The sequence below is a fragment of the Hirundo rustica genome, chromosome 9 (assembly GCF_015227805.2).
Source record: "Hirundo rustica isolate bHirRus1 chromosome 9, bHirRus1.pri.v3, whole genome shotgun sequence".
Lineage (NCBI taxonomy): Eukaryota > Metazoa > Chordata > Aves > Passeriformes > Hirundinidae > Hirundo > Hirundo rustica.
The window spans coordinates 4,909,902-4,927,675 of NC_053458.1; the positions used below are offsets into that span (position 1 = coordinate 4,909,902).

The 17,774-nt window shown below is 52.5% G+C and overlaps 1 protein-coding gene across 4 annotated transcripts in view; it reads left to right on the top strand.

Annotated features, from left to right (window-relative positions):
* SSBP3 (single stranded DNA binding protein 3) overlaps positions 1-17,774 on the top strand; it is a 55,031-nt gene that overhangs the window by 14,788 nt on the left and 22,469 nt on the right. For 2 of the 4 annotated variants that reach the window (XM_058421696.1, XM_058421697.1), the window contains exon 1: positions 322-357. The exons of the other annotated variants lie outside the window; for them this stretch is intronic. The gene's annotated coding sequence lies outside the window, so the exon portion shown is untranslated. Of the gene's footprint in view, positions 1-321; positions 358-17,774 lie in introns of those variants that run through there. 4 annotated transcript variants of the gene reach the window in all.

Sequence of the window (17,774 nt, forward strand, 5' to 3'; positions counted from 1 at the left end):
GCTTTGTGAGGCTTTCCAGGATTTGTCCCTCTCGGCGGGGATTTCGGGCGGTCAGCGGGGTCCCCAGGCACAGACAGACGGACAGGCTGCCAATCAGCCGGCACGCACCGTCCTTCCGTGGAGCACTGTGCGCTGCTGCCAGGGGCTCCTGGGGCTCAAGCGCAGGATTATACATGGTTGTTTTGTTTTCGTTCGGTTTTTATTATTTTTTATTTTTTTTTTTTTTAAAGAAAATCAAAATTCCCAGGGAAAATATATTTAAAAAAATATATATATAAGCCGTCTCCCCCCCCCCCCCCCTCCCCGCCTCCGCCCTGCTGAGAAGCAGCTCTGCGATGGCGGCTGGAAAGCGAAGCCGTAAGTGTTGCGCGTGCCATCTGCTCCGCTTGGATCGCGGGAGCGCCTGGAGCCGGCGCAGCCTCGCGGGAAAGGGGGGGGCCAGCGATTTGCAGGGGTGAAGATAGGGACCCCCACCCGCCCCAAATTCCTCCCGTCTGCGGTCCTCTAGGTCAGTTTGAAGCCCGCGCTGGCGTGCTGGAGCCCCGGCTCGTGCTGCTTGGAGGTGTGCCGTGGGTGCCGGTCCGCAGGAGGATGTGCGCCTCGCCCTCTGTGGGTCACCCAAGGGTGAAGATGGCCGTGGGGTGGGATGAGCTGCGTGGAAGGGAGTGGGCAGGTTTTGGTGGGGTCAGGCATCTGCAGCTCTGTTGGCTGCGTGGGTTGGAAGCACCTGCTGGCACAGGGCGCTCTGTAGCATAGGGTGCATCTCATGGGGACCTCGGGGGTGTTTGCTGTCATGAGAGCAGCTCAGCAGGATGCTTCTGGTCCTCCCAAGGGGGATACCAAAGGAAAACTCCTTCCCCAATAAGGAAAAAGTGTAGGCTGTCTCTAAAAAGACATTTTTATTTGTGGGTTTGCTATGGGAGCATCTCTGGGTTCCCACTCGAGTTCCTCTGCTGGCTCTTCAGGTGGAGCCTCCACAGCAGTTGGGTTTCTCTCTGCTTTACCAGTTTTTACAAAACCGGTGTTTTTTTGAGACTTCCTAGTGGGTCAGGCCAGCAGACAAAGATGGGATGCAGAGGGCACCCAGGCTTTCTCCCTCGAAAGGCAGCCACGTCCTCAGCAGCTGTGCCTGGGGCTCGTGCTGGGTTGTGGGTGGTTGGCTTGTCAAGGGGGCAGCCAAGAGATGAATATTCCCAGGATTTGTGATACCCAACCTGGTCAGTTTTGACTGCAAGGATGGCAGCTGTGGAGCCCTGAACTACCCCTTAGCTTGGCTCCACCACCAGCAGTTTTGATCTGTGGATGTTTGTCACACATGCCATATATATATATATATATATATATATATGATTTGCTGGTTGAGATTAAACCACAATAAGTACCATCTATCTTGCTCACACCTCTGCCCCAGTGGGATGGGGAGGAGAATGGTGGGCAGGAAAAGTAAAACCCATGCATTGCGATAAGAGTAGTTTATTAATTGAAACAAAATATAATAATAGGGATGAAAAGGGACATGATGGAAAGAAGTAAAACATAAAAGAGATAACCGATGCAGTGACTAATGCCCAGCCTGTCTCTGAGCAGCGATCATACTTCTTGGCGAAATTCCCCCAGTTTATATACTGGACGTGACATTCTGTGGTGTGGAGTGTCCCTCTGATCAGTTTGTGTCAGCTCTCCTGGCCATTCTTCCTCCTGGTTTCTTGTGCACCTCCTCACTGGCAGAACATGGGAAGCTGAAAAGTCCTTGACTTGGAGCAAGCACTACTTAGCAACAGCAAAAACACCAGTGTGTTATCAACGTTGTTCTCATGCTGAATCCATAACACAGCACTGTACCAGCTACTAGGAAGAAAATTAACTCTATCCCAGCCAAAACCAGGACAATGCAATTTTTTTTTTTTGTATATATATTAGAGAAGGCTTGTTTGCAGAGCTTGGGAACTTGGAGAGGATGGCTGGTGCTTTCCCCCCCTCTCTTGCCATGCAAATGCAGTTGCTTCTCTTCTCCTGCTGATAGAAAAGGCAGCAGTGGCGTGAGTGGGTTGAGCTTGTGGAGGAGGAATAACGCCCTCCAAACAAAACCAGAGGGCTTGTGAGGAGAAATGGGAAGCTGAGGGAGGGCAGAATTGTCTGAGGAAGGTGTCTGAGGAGTGGGCTGCAGGAAGCTTTTGGTCTTGCTGAGCTTTGGGACAGGGTGGAAGGATTCCAACTCCATGTCTTTCCCACACTTGTTCCCAGCTGGTGACCACGGTCAGACCTTCACAGGGAATTCTAGTGTTCAGCACTGGCTGTAGTGAAACCTTGTTAGAGCCCAGCCCTTTATTATTATTATCCCTGTTGGGAGCTCCAGTTCAACCCCATGAAAATTAGTTCATAAGACACGTCCTCCTCACCAAACCCTGGCATCCAGGAATCCCTGCCATGCCCACAGTGTGTTGGCTCTCCAGAGATGCCTTCGGCCATCCCAGCTCACCAGCTGCCACTTGCAGGTGATGGGCTGACCCCACCTGTGTGCCAGGTGCCCCCCAAAGTCACTCCTCAGCTGGATAGGGGAGAGGAAATACCATGAAAGGCCCACGGGTCGGGTAAGGACAGGGAAACATCACTCACCAGCTCCCGTCACAGGCAAGGCTGTCTCAACTTGAGTAAAAATTAATTTAATTTATTGCCAATCAAATCGGAAAATGATATTGAGAAATACAAACTAAATCTTAAAATGCCTTCCCCTTACCCCTCCCTTCTTTCTGAGCCCAACTTCACTCCTGGTTTTCTCTCTTTCCTTCCTGCCAGCAGCAAAGAGGGACAGGGAACAGGGGCTATGGTCAGTTCATCACCGTTGTCTCTGCTGCTTCTTCCCCATCAGGGGAAAGGTTCCTCCCACTCTTCCTCTGCTCCAGGCTGAGGTTCTTCCATGGCAGACAGCCTTCCACAAAATTCTCCAGCATGGGACCTTCCCCAGGCTGCAGCTCTTCCCAAGCTGCTCCAGCGCGGGGCCCTTCCCTGGGGTCACAGCCTCCTGTGGGCATCCCCTGCTCCAGCGTGGGGTTCTCCATGGGCTGCAGGTGGATCTCAGCTCCACCATGGAGCTCCGTGGGCTGCAGGAACACAGCTGCCTCTCCATGGTCTGAGCCGCAGGCTGCAGGGGAATCACCTCCTCCCCCTCCTTCCCCACTGACCTTGGGGGCTGCAGGGCCGCTGCTTTCATGTTCTCACTCCTCTCTACTCTGGCTACAGTCACTCCTGCACAATAAGTTTTCTCCCTTCTTAAATACGTTATTCTCGAGCCCAGTACATTGCAAGTAGCTCAAAGTGCTGCACTTCGGTGGCTACCCCAGAGCCCAGCATTCAGAAATTCATTAATTGGGCTGGAACAATTATTTTTGGCTTTTGCAGAGGGGAAGGCTATAAATAATCACCCTGCGAGCTTGTGCGGTGACTTTGCAGCCTCTGTGGGCTGGGGGGGGTTGTGTTGGGTTTTTTTTTTTCCCTTCCCAGTGCTGCTGTCCGACTGGCTTTTTCTTGGCGGCCGAGAGTGGGAGACTTATCTGCAGAAAATGCCATTTGAGTTGATTAAAGAAACTCCTGCCATTGGCCCGAACTGCCGAACTTTCTGCAGAAACAGTTGTGCTTTCTGAGAAACCGCCCCGGGGACCTGCTGGGTGCAGCAGCCTGGCCCCAGGGCTGCGGTGCTGGGGACAGGGAGGAGGGGAGGAGGACGAGGAGGAAGGCTTCCCTGAGGTGCTGGGGACAGGGAGGAGGGGAGGAGGACGAGGAGAAAGGCTTCCCTGAGGTGCTGGGAACAGGGAGGAGGGGAGGAGGATGAGGAGAAAGGCTTCCCTGAGGTGCTGGGAACAGGGAGGAGGGGAGGAGGACAAGGAGGAAGGCTTCCCTGAGGTGCTGGGGACAGGGAGGAGGGGAGGAGGACAAGGAGGAAGGCTTCCCTGAGGTGCTGGGGACAGGGAGGAGGGGAGGAGGACGAGGAGGAAGGCTTCCCCGAGCTCGGGGAAGAGAAACAAAGCACGAGACAAAGGATACCGGGGAATCTTACCAAGGTGGAATCATACCGAGGAGGGCTTGCCAGGCAGAGGGGCAGTGGTGGTGGGCACGTTTCTGTGCTTACACTGCCCTCACACTGTGGGGTTTTGGTCCTTGGGGTGCTGGGTTTCAGCCAGAGACCGATCCAGAGGTGGAAGCCTCTGCATCCCAGCACTTACCCTTCAAACTCACCCATCCAATACCCTTGGGAGCCAAAACCACAAGAGCCTTAGCAGAAGCAAACAGCATTTAGTACACTTTCTTTTGTATGCCCTCTGTCGCATCTAAAATAAATTTGCATGTAAATTGACAGGCAGATTTTAATGTCTCCTGGCTGTAGAGCACTGAAGGCCCAGGCTTTCCCTTGGAGATGGGCATGTGGCATCATCCCCATCCTTGCTGGGTGCGGGCATGGTGGCACAGAGCCATTCCAGGGCAGAAGTGGCAGAGGTGACAGCTTGCGGGGAAGCAGAAACTTAGTATTTCCTTTTTTTAAAAAAAAAGCCCAGATTTTTGAAAGGATTGAGACTTACTGACAGGCTGGTGGCTGAGAGTGGCCAACACAGGACAGCAGGCTGGGTTTTCCTGTAGGGAATGCTGCTCTGTGCCAGGCTGCTGGACTCCCAGGGCCCACACAATGCCCAGGGTTTGCAGGAGCACATCCTGCATCTCTTTCCTTGCCTGGCAGCAATTAAAACACATTCCCATCATTGGTACAGGTCGCCCAAGATAGCAACCATGAGTCACTGATGTCTTGGAGGGTGTCACTTTGGCCAGAGCACCCCTTGGTACCTGGGTTTGGGGAGCGCTGCTGGAGCTGGAGCCAGTGTGAGGATCTGTTAGGAACATTTCGGGAAAGGCTTCCTAGAGCAGAGCATCTCCCGAGCAGTCTCGCCGTGGCAGCTTTCCTTCGTCATCCATTATTTATTTGATCCTCTGCAAAACAAATTCGCTCCTCGGCACTGATTCTGATGACGGTGCTCATTTTACAAAAGAGGTAAAAGGAGCTGGTTTTGTTCCCAGTCTGAAAGACTTGAACAAAAAAGGTGTTTCCTGCCGCCTTCTCTCCCGTATCAGTGAGACAAACCTGCAGAGTTTCAGAGCGGGGATGAAAATTTTGGAATCTCAAGTAGCGAAACCTCGAGCAACGCTTTCCCTGTTGATCCCCATCTTTCCTGGACCTCCCGGAGGGTGTTTGCTGAGGCAGGATGGGGGGAGCCAAGATGCTCAACTCACCTCGTAGCTCACAGCTGAAGGTTCCTTGAGGGCACGGCTGTGTGTCCAGGGAAAAGGGGATTCAGGGGTGCATCGTGCGTGCTGTCGGAGGGCAGCTCTTCTCCATGGGTGCACAGAAGAACATACACTTGGAGCTTGGAGCCAGTGGGGTGATTTCAGAGGGGGTTTGGGGATGTCCTCAGACACACCAGTGGCCAGGCCAGCTCCACGTTGCTTGCACCAAACAAGCTGGAGCGGTGGGCTGAGCGCTGGGCCGGGAAGTTTGGAGGGAGGAGACGGCGCGTCGGAGCCGCCTTCGTCAGGATGGAAATAACTGTCAGCCCCATTCAATCTGTCGCCTTGCTCCCGGGGGACAATTGCAAAACAGGATTACTGGTACTTAAAAATTCATAGAAAACGTTTCTTATCACAACGTCATAATTGTTATGACTCAGAAGAGTAGAATTGCCATTTTCCTGCGCCTTTTTTCCCCCCCCGCTTCACTTTTGTTGCATACCGAGTCCCTTGCTGCAGCTGCGGGATTGTTAGGAAAGGGAGAAAAAAGGAAAAAAAAAAAAACCAAACCAGGGTGATGCTTTATTTTATGCTAACTGCTGCATTTGACTTGAAAATGATGTCCCACTGGGTCTCGTGGTCAGCGTATTACGGCGTGATGGATGGCTGTCAGAGCGGCGGTGGCTGGCAGATTGCGATGGGTGGAGGAGAACAGATGCCCGGTGACTTCAGGGGCTTTAGCAGAGCCCAGGACTGAAGAGTGGAAAACAAAAGCAGATGGGAGAGCTCTGCTTGGGCTAACTATTCTTCTCCGGCCACGTGTCGGGGAGGGAAGCTCGTCGGGCGGCCGTGTCCCTTCTGTGCCACTCCTCCGTGGTGAGCTGGGCTGCCTGATGGAGCCCTGGGTGAACCCCACTTGACCCGAGGCCCGAGCCTACGTGCAGACCATCGCCGCAGATCTCAAAAGGGCAACCTTTTACCCCTGTGAAAGAGCAGCCTGCGCTCCATTTGATGGTTCTTGTTAACCCTTGGCCCTTCTGACGGATCTGAGGCAAGGCCTGGGCAGGCTCCGGGGGTTTGCCCTTTCGGAGGGCGTCTGCCGGCGTGTTTTGCGCTCTGCGTGGCGTTTGTCTTTGGAGTTGGGCAGCGCCCTGTGAGTTTGAGTGGTGCCGATGGAAGGAGGGGAAAGGAGAAGAGTGAGCCTTTCTTGCAAGGGCCTGTTGTCAATGAAACCCTTTGCAGGTGCTGCTCTGCAGCCCCTCATCTGCTCCCTGTCTGTCCTGCAAACTTTGCTGTGCTTTCTACCCCTTCAGAGGGTTTAGAGAAGAACCTGTTTTGTCCCGTTTTGCTTCTCACATCTGTGTTTCCTCACCTTTTACCCCTGCACTTTCTTCCTACCCCTCCTGTCCATCCAAACTTGGGCAGGTGGCCTCTGCCTTTCCAGCTGGCGTTTGCTGGGGATTGCAGGGTTAATGGTGAAATTAAATTTCACTGCTGTTTTTAAATTAATTGAATCATCAGCTTGGGTAACGGGAAACAGTGGTATCATAATGTATTTGATATGGGTCTTTAAGTCAGCATTTGCTGTGAGATCTGGAGCACTAGATCTTGGTGGAAGCGATGGCTAACTGATATATTGCAGTTATGGCCACAGTACAAAGGCTCCTGCTACGTCTTAAAACGTTCAGGTCATGAAGTTGAGTTGGTTTATGATAGGGCTGTTTTCTGTGTGTGCTTCCCACGGTGCTCCTCCATCACACTGGGAAAACCCTGCAGTTGGCAGGAGCCAGTAGTGCTCCTGGTTGTGCCTCTGGGCAGGCAGCACACGTCTGTGAAGATGCCCTTTTGGGTGACAAAGGAGCATTGGGTTTTGCTCCTGGGAGCCTCTAAAGCGTTTTTCTGCTGGAGGAAGCAGACACAGGGGAAAACATGCTTCTTCCTCAAAGAAAACAGTGGAAAGACTTTTACTGATTTGCAGCATCATCTGGCCTTTCCTCGGTGGCCCTGGGGTGGCTTCGGAACGTGCTTTGGAGAGCAGAAGCTGTCCAGGATAAGGGCCAGCATCCTCATGTGGTGTCCCCACCATGCTGGGCACAAAACTTCTAGCAGGCCATTGTATGGACTCCTCTTTTCTTGTCCTTTACCGGGTCCAGTGTGATGGGACTGCATCACGGTGCGGTGCCACGGTGGATGGTGGCACACCCCTTCACCAGTGTTAACAGAGGGTTGGTGTTAATTAAAAAGTGGAAAAAAGTAAAATTTTAATGTATGTATTGTGGAGCTGCTTGCAGGTTTCCACCCATGAGGGGTTCCTGCATCCTATCCCAGCAGCCTGGGATGGCTGGAACAGGCAGGGTGAGAGGAAATGACCTCAAGTTGCAACAGAGGAGGTTTAGATGGGATATTAGGAAAAATTTCTTCACTGAAAAGCTTGTCAAGCCTTGGAACAGGCTGCCCAAGGGCAGTGATGGTGTCACCATCCCTGGAGAGATTTAAAAGCTGTGTAGGTGTGGCCCTTGGGGACGTGGTTTAGTGGTGGGCTTGGCGGCGCTGGGGAGCGGTTGGACTCGATGTTCTTAGAGGTCTTTTCTGACATAAATGATTCTATGATTCCCTCTCGTCAGCAACTTCCTCCGGAGATCACAATTGTATAGATGACCCCGGAGTGCACCTACGGCCACGTCAGCAGCACTGCCTCTCACAGCCAAAATCTCAAGGCTGCTTAACCAACTGAAACCTCTCTGCCTTGATACGAATATTGATCTCCACATTTAACTCTGCTTGCTTTGCCCGGTTGATGCTGCCCAGGCTGGTGGCGTGGAGGACGAGCAGGCTTACAGGATGCACAGCTGGATTTTGGAACGGGGTTTGGTGGGACACACCAAAAACCTCGATGCTGAAGTGTTCTAGTGCGCTAGTTCGGATTTTGTGTAAAGACTTGCTTATTATTTCTGGTAGTTATGTCTCTAATGAGGTGAGACGTGCCATATGTTGTCCATAGGGACGGAGCGCCGCAGGTGGGGTGGGGGCTGGCCTGCTGGGTAGTTGCTACACAGGAGAGCCTGAAACTGCCTCAAACTCAGACTTGGTGACCCAAGATTCCAGCTGATTTGTCTGTGCCATGGGCATTGGTGCCATGTCACCTCTCAGAGCCATCTCCAAACTGGCAGCACCTTCTTGATCTTCATCCACTGTCACGTTCTCCAGCTCCCGACAGTTTTATCTTTCCATTCCTTCTTCCCTTCTCTTACCCGCAGCAGTTTTTTGCTTCAAAATAAAGTGATTTTTGGGGCCGGGCCCAACCACGCAGCTCCTTTGCCTGCTCACAGGAGTAGCAGCCCTGATCTGAGCAGCCCAGGTTGCTCTCTGAGCACAAGTTTGAAGCTAAACCATAGCAGAGTATAGAAATATTAATTGGTGAGCCCTGAACTTAATTTGAACAGGGCTCTGCTGTTTAAACAATTTTTGGAGCCATAAACCAGAAGCTCTTAATTATGGCTAATTATTTTCTGCGATGAATCTATATGGAAGCTCCTCAACATGAGGGCTCCTCTGAAATGCACCAGTTGCATGTTCAGGCATCATCCAGCCTGAATGTCCCTAATAAAATCAGAGACAGAAGTGTTGCCTCCAGCCTGCCTGCCTGACCAGGCAGGAGCCTGCTGCCTGCAGTTTCCTTAAACCCAGGGATCGGGGCAGGGTGCAGGGGCTTGGAGGCTCCCTGGGCAGGCAGCTGGGGACCCGAGGGCAGGCAAGAGCACGACAGCAGCTGTTTAGGACATGGACTTTAAACTCTCTGGCATTTGGGGTTTGTTTAGAAACCAGCTAGGTAAATATTTGTGAAGCGGTTGGGATCCGGCTGCGGGGTCAGGCGCTGTGCGCAGCCCTGAGGGCTGGTCTGGCCTCCTGTGGATCCCGTCCTTCCCACGGCAGGAGCCGTGTCCATCCTCAGCCCTGCCGAGGAGGTGGTGGAGGCAGTACAGGGCACTTGGCACCATCACTTGAGCCGTGTTTCTCTAGGGTTTGGGGCAAGAACGGGTGCTTAGAGGTCTCTCTCTCTCCTGGGGTGTAGCGGTGTGATGTTTCAGTGGGACATATTTAGAGCTGGTCTCCTGGGGAGGCTGCACTGTGCATCCCAGGGATGTCCCTTCTGTGCCATCCAGGCTGCTCTTGGGGGTTCGTGGTGCCTTTTCCTGATGGACCTGGAGCTCCTGCCCTGTGCACCTCTGCAGGAGGGAGGCTGCTGGAGGGGGATCCTGCTGAGGACCACAGTACATGCTAGGGCAGGTGGGACCTGTGGCTTGCTAGGGAGGATGGCAGGGCAAGGATAGCGTGGCAGGGATGGCACAAGGATGGCAGGGCAGGGATGGCGGGACAAGGATGGTACATCAAGGATGGCAGGGGCAGAGATGGCGTGACAAGGATGGTACATCAAGGATGGCAGGGGCAGAGATGGCATGACAAGGATGGCAGGACAAGGATGGTACATCAAGGATGGCAGGACAAGGATGGTATGACAAGGGTGGCAGGGCAGGGATGGCACATCAAGGATGGCAGGGCACGGATGGCATGACAAGACAGGGATGGCAGAGCAGGAAGACGGCATGACAGGGATGGCACAGCAGGGAGGGCTGGGCGGGAGGATGGCACGACAAGGATGGCAGGGCAAGGATGGCAGGGTGGGAGGATGTCACAGCAAGGATGGCAGGGCAGGAGGATGGCAGGGCACGGTGCGGCGCCGGGGGAGCGGTCCAGGCTGCCTGTACACAGCAGCTGTCATTGCTGCTGCCTTCACCCGCCCAGCCCCAGCCTCTTCCTCATGGCACAGATGGTTTTAACACTTTCCTGGGCCTTTTTTTTCTATAATTAACTCTTGTTTGCAAGTGGGAAGACACTTCTTTCCTTTTGGCAGAGCCATCAAACTCTCCTCGGCGGTGTGCTTTTTTAAAGCCATCGTGTATCTATCCCCCCAACTGCAGTCTGTTGTTTTTTTACCAGGCTCTTTTAAGGCACTGGGCTGCCCCCCCTTTTCTTCCCCCCCTTGCTCTTGCCCGGAGGTAAAATCCGCAGGGATTGCAGGCGGAGGAGGCCCCAGCCAGCTCCGGCAGGGGAGTTAACGAATCCGGCCAAGGCGATACAAAAGCCGGTGCCCGGGGAGGGGGGAAGATGCAGGGGCCCCTTCCCTGCACCAGGAGCCTCTGAACCCCCCCTGCTCCCAGCTTTGTGCAGCTTAGCAGGGTGCTGTCTGCACAAAGGCCCCTCGTCCCTCGTGTCATTTCCATGCTGCAGCTGGGAAGAGTTTTTCCCAGGAGAGGCCGTTCGTTGCCTGCTGAAAGCCTGGTGGGTGCTGGGGGCTGCTGTGGTGGGTGCTTCGTCCCACCGGGATAAGGGGAGGGACAAACCCCAGAGAGCCCTGGAGCTTCACCAGTACTTGGGAGCCTGCAGGGTGCCCCAGCGGGGTGGGCAGAGGAGGGGGATTCTCTCCAGCCTTTACAAAGACCCGGAAAAACCGACTGGAACGCTGTGTGCCATCCTCTGCCTTTTTGGGGAGCTCGGGATCTGCCTGTAGCTCCCCGTGGAGTTTAGGGGGTTTTGCTCCCAGGGAGGTGAGGGGCTGCAGCTCTCAAAGCTGGAAGGTTCTGGGATGCTCAGTTTTGGTGGTCAGCATCGCAAGCTGGTGCTCGTAGGAATGTCACCGTGGAGAGCAGGGTGCTGTGGGGGCCGTGCCACCGGTGTCAACCCTGGGTTTGTGTCAGGGTGTTGCAACAGCAGCTCTGACTGTGGGGTGTGAAGGAGCTGTTCTTACCTATGGATATCAAATGGTGGATGTGGAAAAAAAAAAAAAAAAAAAAGATAAAAAAGCCTATCAGGAAGTTTGCACCAACAATTCATGGCCATGACCACCATGCCTGCGCACCCTCCACTCCTCATCCCGGTCCGTCCCTTGAACCCCACTTACCGACTCTGTAGCCAGGTGTTTCCCAGCACTGCCAGTCTAAACAAGACCTTGCAGTGATGCTCAGTGCTCCCACATCGCTCCCTCCCCCTCTCTGCTGTCTGAAAGCCTGGGGGTTTTTTTTTTTTTTTCCCTTTTTTTTTTTTTTTCTTTCTTTTTTTTTTTTCCCCCTTGCTCTCCAGACTTGAAGTTTTCCTGCCTCACGTACCAGTTTATTGCTGGGTCAGGGGGCAGGGGTTTGCATGCTGGTTTTACAGGGTCCCTCCAGAGCTGGCTTCAAAAAGCTCCCAGTTCATAAATGGGGGGTTTGTACTAACCACTGTGTTTTGACAGGGAGAGGTGCTCTTAGAAGAGAAATAATTAATGTTTTGTAAGCTTTTTGAGGGTGATGTGGCTTGGAGTTGCGTCCAACAAAACCGCTGTGTGCAGAAAACAGTGATTTTTTTAAAAAAACCCGTCTTTTTATCAGAAATCCTCCCCTATCCCAATGTGCACCTTGCCAGTTGTGCAACCCCAGGGTGATTTTTCCAGGGGGAAGCCCTGCAGCTCAGCTGTGCCTGGATCTCCAGTGCCAGCGACACCGAAGCAATGCAGAGAGCTGGTGTTAAAGTAAATAAAACGTGGGGCCACTTTGGAGCGGTGTTTCCAATCCCCAGGTCAAGGCAGGAGAGAGGCAGCAGAGCAGGAAGGGAGGTGGTGTGGTGGTGAATTCCCTCTTATCCCATGGATGTGCACCTCTTCTCCTCCAGAACATGCTGAAATGGTTAAAATGCCTCTTCCCGTTCACCCTCCCCCTCCCAAGAAATCCCAGCCTACCAGGGGAGATGTGCACCCCCTCCAAGCTAGCTTAGCCCCTGGCTTTTTTTGGCAGTGGAGAAAGCCACCAGTTCTTGGGAACAACACTGAATTACACAGTGGCTTACGTCAGATTTACTCCTCCTGTCCTTTGCTCTAGCTGCTCTATTAATTTTGAAATGCCTTGAGCAATTATCAAACCTGGGAAACACTGTTTTTTGGGGGGGGCAGCACCCACAAATGACTGCAATAAACCCTAGTGTTGTAAAAGGGGAGGGAACACCAGACAGAGGGCTGTGCTTGCCTGGATTTCGAGTGTTTTAATGTGAATTTTCATCAGAAACCGTGTGTGTAGAGTGGTTGGGGGATCTCTTGGGGGTCTGGAGGGGGGATCACACCCTCTCCCCACCCATACACCTCCTTTGAGGTCCAAAGCATTACTCCCACGGACATAGAGGGTGTGAAGGGGCAGCCTGGGAGCAGGTTTGGGATGTGAGGGCTCCATATGGCTGGAAGGGATTAGCCTGAAGGATTAGATGAGTGGAGAGGAGGGGAAAGTTGCTGCAATCCCCCCTCCCCAAAAATCCTCATCTCTGACCCCTGGCAGATGCGCAAAGATGATTTCTGGGGACGATTAGCGCTGCTTTGGGTTTGTCTGTGCTCCTGCAGTCACAGCCTGGTCTCGGTGCCGCCGGGGTGGAGCGATGCCCACGGCCTGGGCTGGGATCCTGTGCTGGCAGGTGGTGAGGAAAGCTGGGATTTTCCTCCTGCCGCCGCCTCACACCCACATCTTGCACCTTGCTCGATGTGTTTCCAGTCTGAGCTGCCTGCTCAAGCTTTCAGCCTTGCCTGGAAAGAGTATCCGGGGTTCTCAGTCCGTGCTGCGTGGACAAACCGCTCCCCGGGGATGGATGAGCCTGGGACACAGCACTTGGGAATGTGTGTTGTGACCTTGTTGGTGGCCGTCCGCCGCTTGGGGAGGGTCACCACCTCTGCTGTGGGATGTGGGGATGCAGGGTGTTCTGCAGCTCCAAACTGGGCAGTGAAACGCTGCAGGGATCTGGGATGCGCCACAGCTCCGTTGCTCCACAGCAAAATACTGCAGGGATGCCAGGATGCAAGATGTCTAGTGGCTCCTTTCCTACGGCAGGATGTCAGAGAAAAGGTCTGCGTGGAGGGCAGAATATTTTCACCGTTTTTCAGGGAATCATGGGAATCGTGCCAAGGCATGATGGCTTTTCTCCATCATCACTCAGTCGCAGAACCCGTCTTGCTTGGGATTTGGGTTTGCCAGCAGCTTTCCTCGTGGTGCTCCAGTGTTTCTGTCCCAGCCATGGCTCGTCGGCAGCTGGGTTGGCTCCTGAAGTACAACTGCAGCCTCGTGAAGGATTTCTAAGCCCTTACTGGCTTCTTGGGATGGATGAAGGGTGCAGAAACATGGAGGGTTAGTCACGGCAGTGCTCCCAGGAGGGTGGGTCCTATAGGATGGGTGTTACTTGGGTGGTGGTGACAAGCACAAAAGCCCATAGCCATCATTGTAACTGATCACAGCAGTCCTCAAATCCGCCCTGAGTCCATCCATCCCAGTTAATTTCGGGCTCTGAAGGGCTGCCCCAGGTCTGGCCACAGTGGAGCCGGCTGCTCCCGTGCAAAGTCCACCGCCTTCCTCCCCATCCCCATCCGCCTCACCAGGGTTTATAGGATGTGCTGGACTTTGTCCCCGTGCAGCAAGTCACAGCCCTTAGTTCAGTTCAGCTGCCATCAGCGCCTAAATGCCATTTAAGGTATTTCCACTCCTCCAACAGCATTTTTCATGGAGGATGCTGCGCAGAGAAGGTGCTACGAAACACCATCAGACATCAACAGAACCACCTTTTTCAAAAAAGCTGATTTCTTTTTTTCTTAGCTTGCTGCTTTGTTAGAGAATGGGTGTTTTGATTTTTTTTTTTTTTAGGGGCTCGCTGTGGTAAAACTTCACAGATCAGCAGGCAAATCCATCAGGGGCCGCTGCGAGCGGGGCTGGATGCTTGGCCGCCTCCGTAGGTACACAAAACCCGCCCGAGCGCCCGCAAAAGGTTACAGCACTGCTCGGAAAGCGCCGCCGTAACCTTTCACGGGCGCTCAAACAGGCTTTGTGTTATTACACGAAGATGGTGGCCACGAGCATCTTGTCAGGGACGGGCAGATGGTGTTCACCTGCTCCGGACCAACTTCTTTTGCCCTTTGCCTTTGGTGTCGGGGAATAATACCGGGGCAGCTGCTCGCAGTAAAATAGGCTTAAGCAAATGGGATATTTTGGCATTCAAGTGCACGACAAGAATGGGAGTATTTGCATTAATTCTCTCCTCTCTCTCCCTGCGGCGGGAGAGGATGGAGAAAACTGGGATGTTTTCCCGTGGGGTAAAGCCAGGGCCTGGTCTTCTCCCGGCTGGATTGGGGGTGGGAAGTGTTGGATGCTGCACTGGGGTGCCAGTGCTCCATCCCACAGCATCCAGCTGCCCAGACAATGGAGAAAAATGTTTTTCCAGGGGGGTCACGGTGTTTCCCGCTGCACTGCAAAGGCAGTGGCTGGGAGAGGAGGTCTCACCCTCTTCCCTGGGTTTGGATGAGGGTTAGTTACCAGGCATCACTGACTCCCCGTGCAAACTCACAGCTTGTTTTGTGTTATTTTTGATTGCAAAGAGCAAATGATGAGATCAACTGGCTGAAACACAAGGTGTGTTTCCAAATGTGAAAAAAAAAAAAAAATTGAAAAATAAACCTGTAATCTGCCCCCATCTTCAAGGGGGAAATCGCTGCCGGGCTCTGGATGCCTTTGGGATGTTTTGCCAATGGGATTGGCAGTATCCTCGTTAGTTGTCAGTAAATCCTTTGGACAAGTTAAAACTAGTTTTCTTCAAATGCACGTGGTGCAGCGGCATGGCATTTTTCTAAAGTCACGGGTTATTATTATTTTTCCTTCCTGAATTGGATTACCAATTTAAATCTAGCTTTTCTTACAACCCCTTCCAAAATGCACTTGGCATTTTGTTTCGATCTGGAAGAAGGCAGAGGAGCGGAGAACAGCAGGCGCTGGGAAGCAGAAGTCCAGCTGCCAACACCAGCAGCCTCCCCTGCACCTCATCACCACATTATTACTAGTTTTTTGAGAGGACAGGCAGTATTTTCTTTAATGCAATCTTTTCAAAGGCTGCTAACAGACAGGACTTGATTTTAGCTGTGATGCTTAAGGGAAGGGTGGAAGGTGAGCTGGTGCACACGGCACTGAGCATCCAGCCATGCAATCCCACGTAATTACACCCCCAGGAACTGCAGTGTGGAGCAAGGGACATCACTGGGAGTAAAGTTCTGTGGAACTTGAAACCATCACAATTTAGAGAACTGCAGGAAATTACCTCTCCCAGCAGCTTTGCTTGCTGGAAAGGTTTCCCTTTTGGTTTTAAGAAGTGTGATGTTTTTTGAAATGTGAAATTAATCTGTGAGCTTTCCATAAAGTCTTGTGTAGGGACATCAGGAGCATTTAGGTGGAGCGACCGAGTGTCCAGTGCGGAAGGGAATGCAGGTTGTTGGTGCAAGGAGCTGAGCATCCCACACTGATAGATGAGCAGTAGATTAATAGTCCTAAGCAATTGCATTATCTAATGAAAATTTTATATAATTATTTTATATAACTTTTTTGGCAGGTAGACCCTGAAATGGATGGTATTGATCGCTGGAAAAGAGCCTGGCCTGTCTGTTGCTGGAATTATTAGAGGAGAATTGATAGTAATTAATACCTGTGTATTTACAGCATTTTCCAGGGTGCTAATTGCATGGGATCCATTTAAGCCGTTTGGCAGTGGGGAGGGTTCATACACTGGTTTTCATACTCTGGTTTTAAGGTGTAGCTGGACGTGGATCTTGTGCTGGGGAAGATGCTGGCAGTGGGAAAGCCGGGACCATCAGCTTCACCTCCACTCCAGTCCAGGGACAGGGGCCACTCCATGGGGCTGCTCATGGCAAAGCGTCCCTAAATACCAGGGTTGGGGTGAATCTCTAAATCCCAGAGTCGTGTACACCCAACCACATGGTGTGAAGCCCAGGAGTGCTCTCCTCTGCAAAGCCCTTCCTGAGTCAGGAGAAGCACTTCCAGCAAGCCCGGCTTCACTTCCCACAAGTTTCCCTTTGTAAACCTCCCTAAACCTCCCTGCACACACGCGCGTGCAAAACGGAGCCTAATTGCATTTAGCCTGTTTTACACCTCCCATGCTTATCCCCCACCCTCCCCACTCTCCAACCCCACCCCCCCCCCCCCTTTTAATTTGGTCGCTGTGAAATTTTTGCAGCCCTGCCAAGTTATTTCCTTGGGATATATTTAGAGAAAGCCAGCTCAGCAGAGCGCGCTGGGTGTTTGTGGAAGGATGTTTGTAAATGTTAGCAGGAACGCTGGCGGGCTGGCGGAGCAGATGTCCGCGAGATGCTACCAAGAGCCTTATTTACAAACTTGTAAATGACTGAAGGGGTTTCCTTCCCGGGGATAAGGGGGACGCCGACTTAAGAGATTAAAATCCTATTGTTTCGTGGCCGAAGCTGCTGTCTCAGATTATCCTTTACAAGGGAGGGGGGGAAAAAAAAAATACAACAAAAAAACCCCGTATTAGCTTGAAACACCATTGGACTGTTGTGCATTTTTTTTAATGGTTTGGGGTTTTTTTAAGGCTCAAGGGAAATACAGGGCCGGGGGTTGTTTCTTTATCCATAAAGGAGAGGGGGAAAAGTTGCCGAGCGTGGCTGTTCCTGACCAGGGTGTGTGCTGGAGCTTTGTGTGCCGGGCAGCTTGCAGGTGATGGATTTAAAATAAGCACAAAAAGCTTGTGCCGTTGTAGAAGCGTAATCAAGCTGAACTTGTATGGACAGCATGGTGTCCTATGGGAGCACAGCGATGGCTTTTGGGTGGTTTGGTGATAACTGCAATGAGCCCATTTAATCTGTCTTGAGGGGGTTTTTTTATATCTTGAGAATACACAAAGCTTCAACCCAGTGTTCTTTTACCTTCTCTTACTCTAAAATAAACCAAAACTGGTTTGTTTTGTCTTCTGGAGTGTCCAGCCAAGTGGCTTGCACTGGGGGAAGCAGGACAGACTCTGGCATACGCTGGCTGGAGAGCACGGCGTGCCCCAAGAAGATGCTGCGCCCACCTGAGAGGCTCTGCAGGCACCGTGGTTTTGAAGTGGGTGCCACAGCGGGTGCCCGCTTCTGGCACGTGGGCTGGCAGTCACACTCTCAGAACCTGCAGCAGGCTGTTTCATTTATTTTGGTGCATGTTGATACAAGACAGGCGCCGGCACCAACCCGTGGAGGGGACTGATGTGGGAGAGGATCTGAGGGCTCAGTCCAGAGGAAGCGGTCGGCGTGTCGTCCTCCCTGGCGTTAATCGGGTTACTGTGAGGTGTGGGAGGGTTCTATTATTAAATTTAAAACCTGGCTATATAAGATGAAGGCAGCTTTAACGAGATGAAAAGGCTTAACCGGAGTCCAATTAAATTCCGTGTTACCTGTTTACGCAGCCTGCTTAAGTCCTGACCCGCATGCTGGTTTCTTCTTTAGGCTCCAAAGCCTGTGCTCTAGGCAAAAAAAAATAAAATCAAAGGAGACAGATAGATACCAGATCACCAGCGTGTCCTGAGCACCCTTGCATGCTCCTACCAGAGGCAGCTGCCCTTAAGTCTTGTGCTGCTCCCACAGTGGCAAGGTGTGAGATGCAGCCAAAATC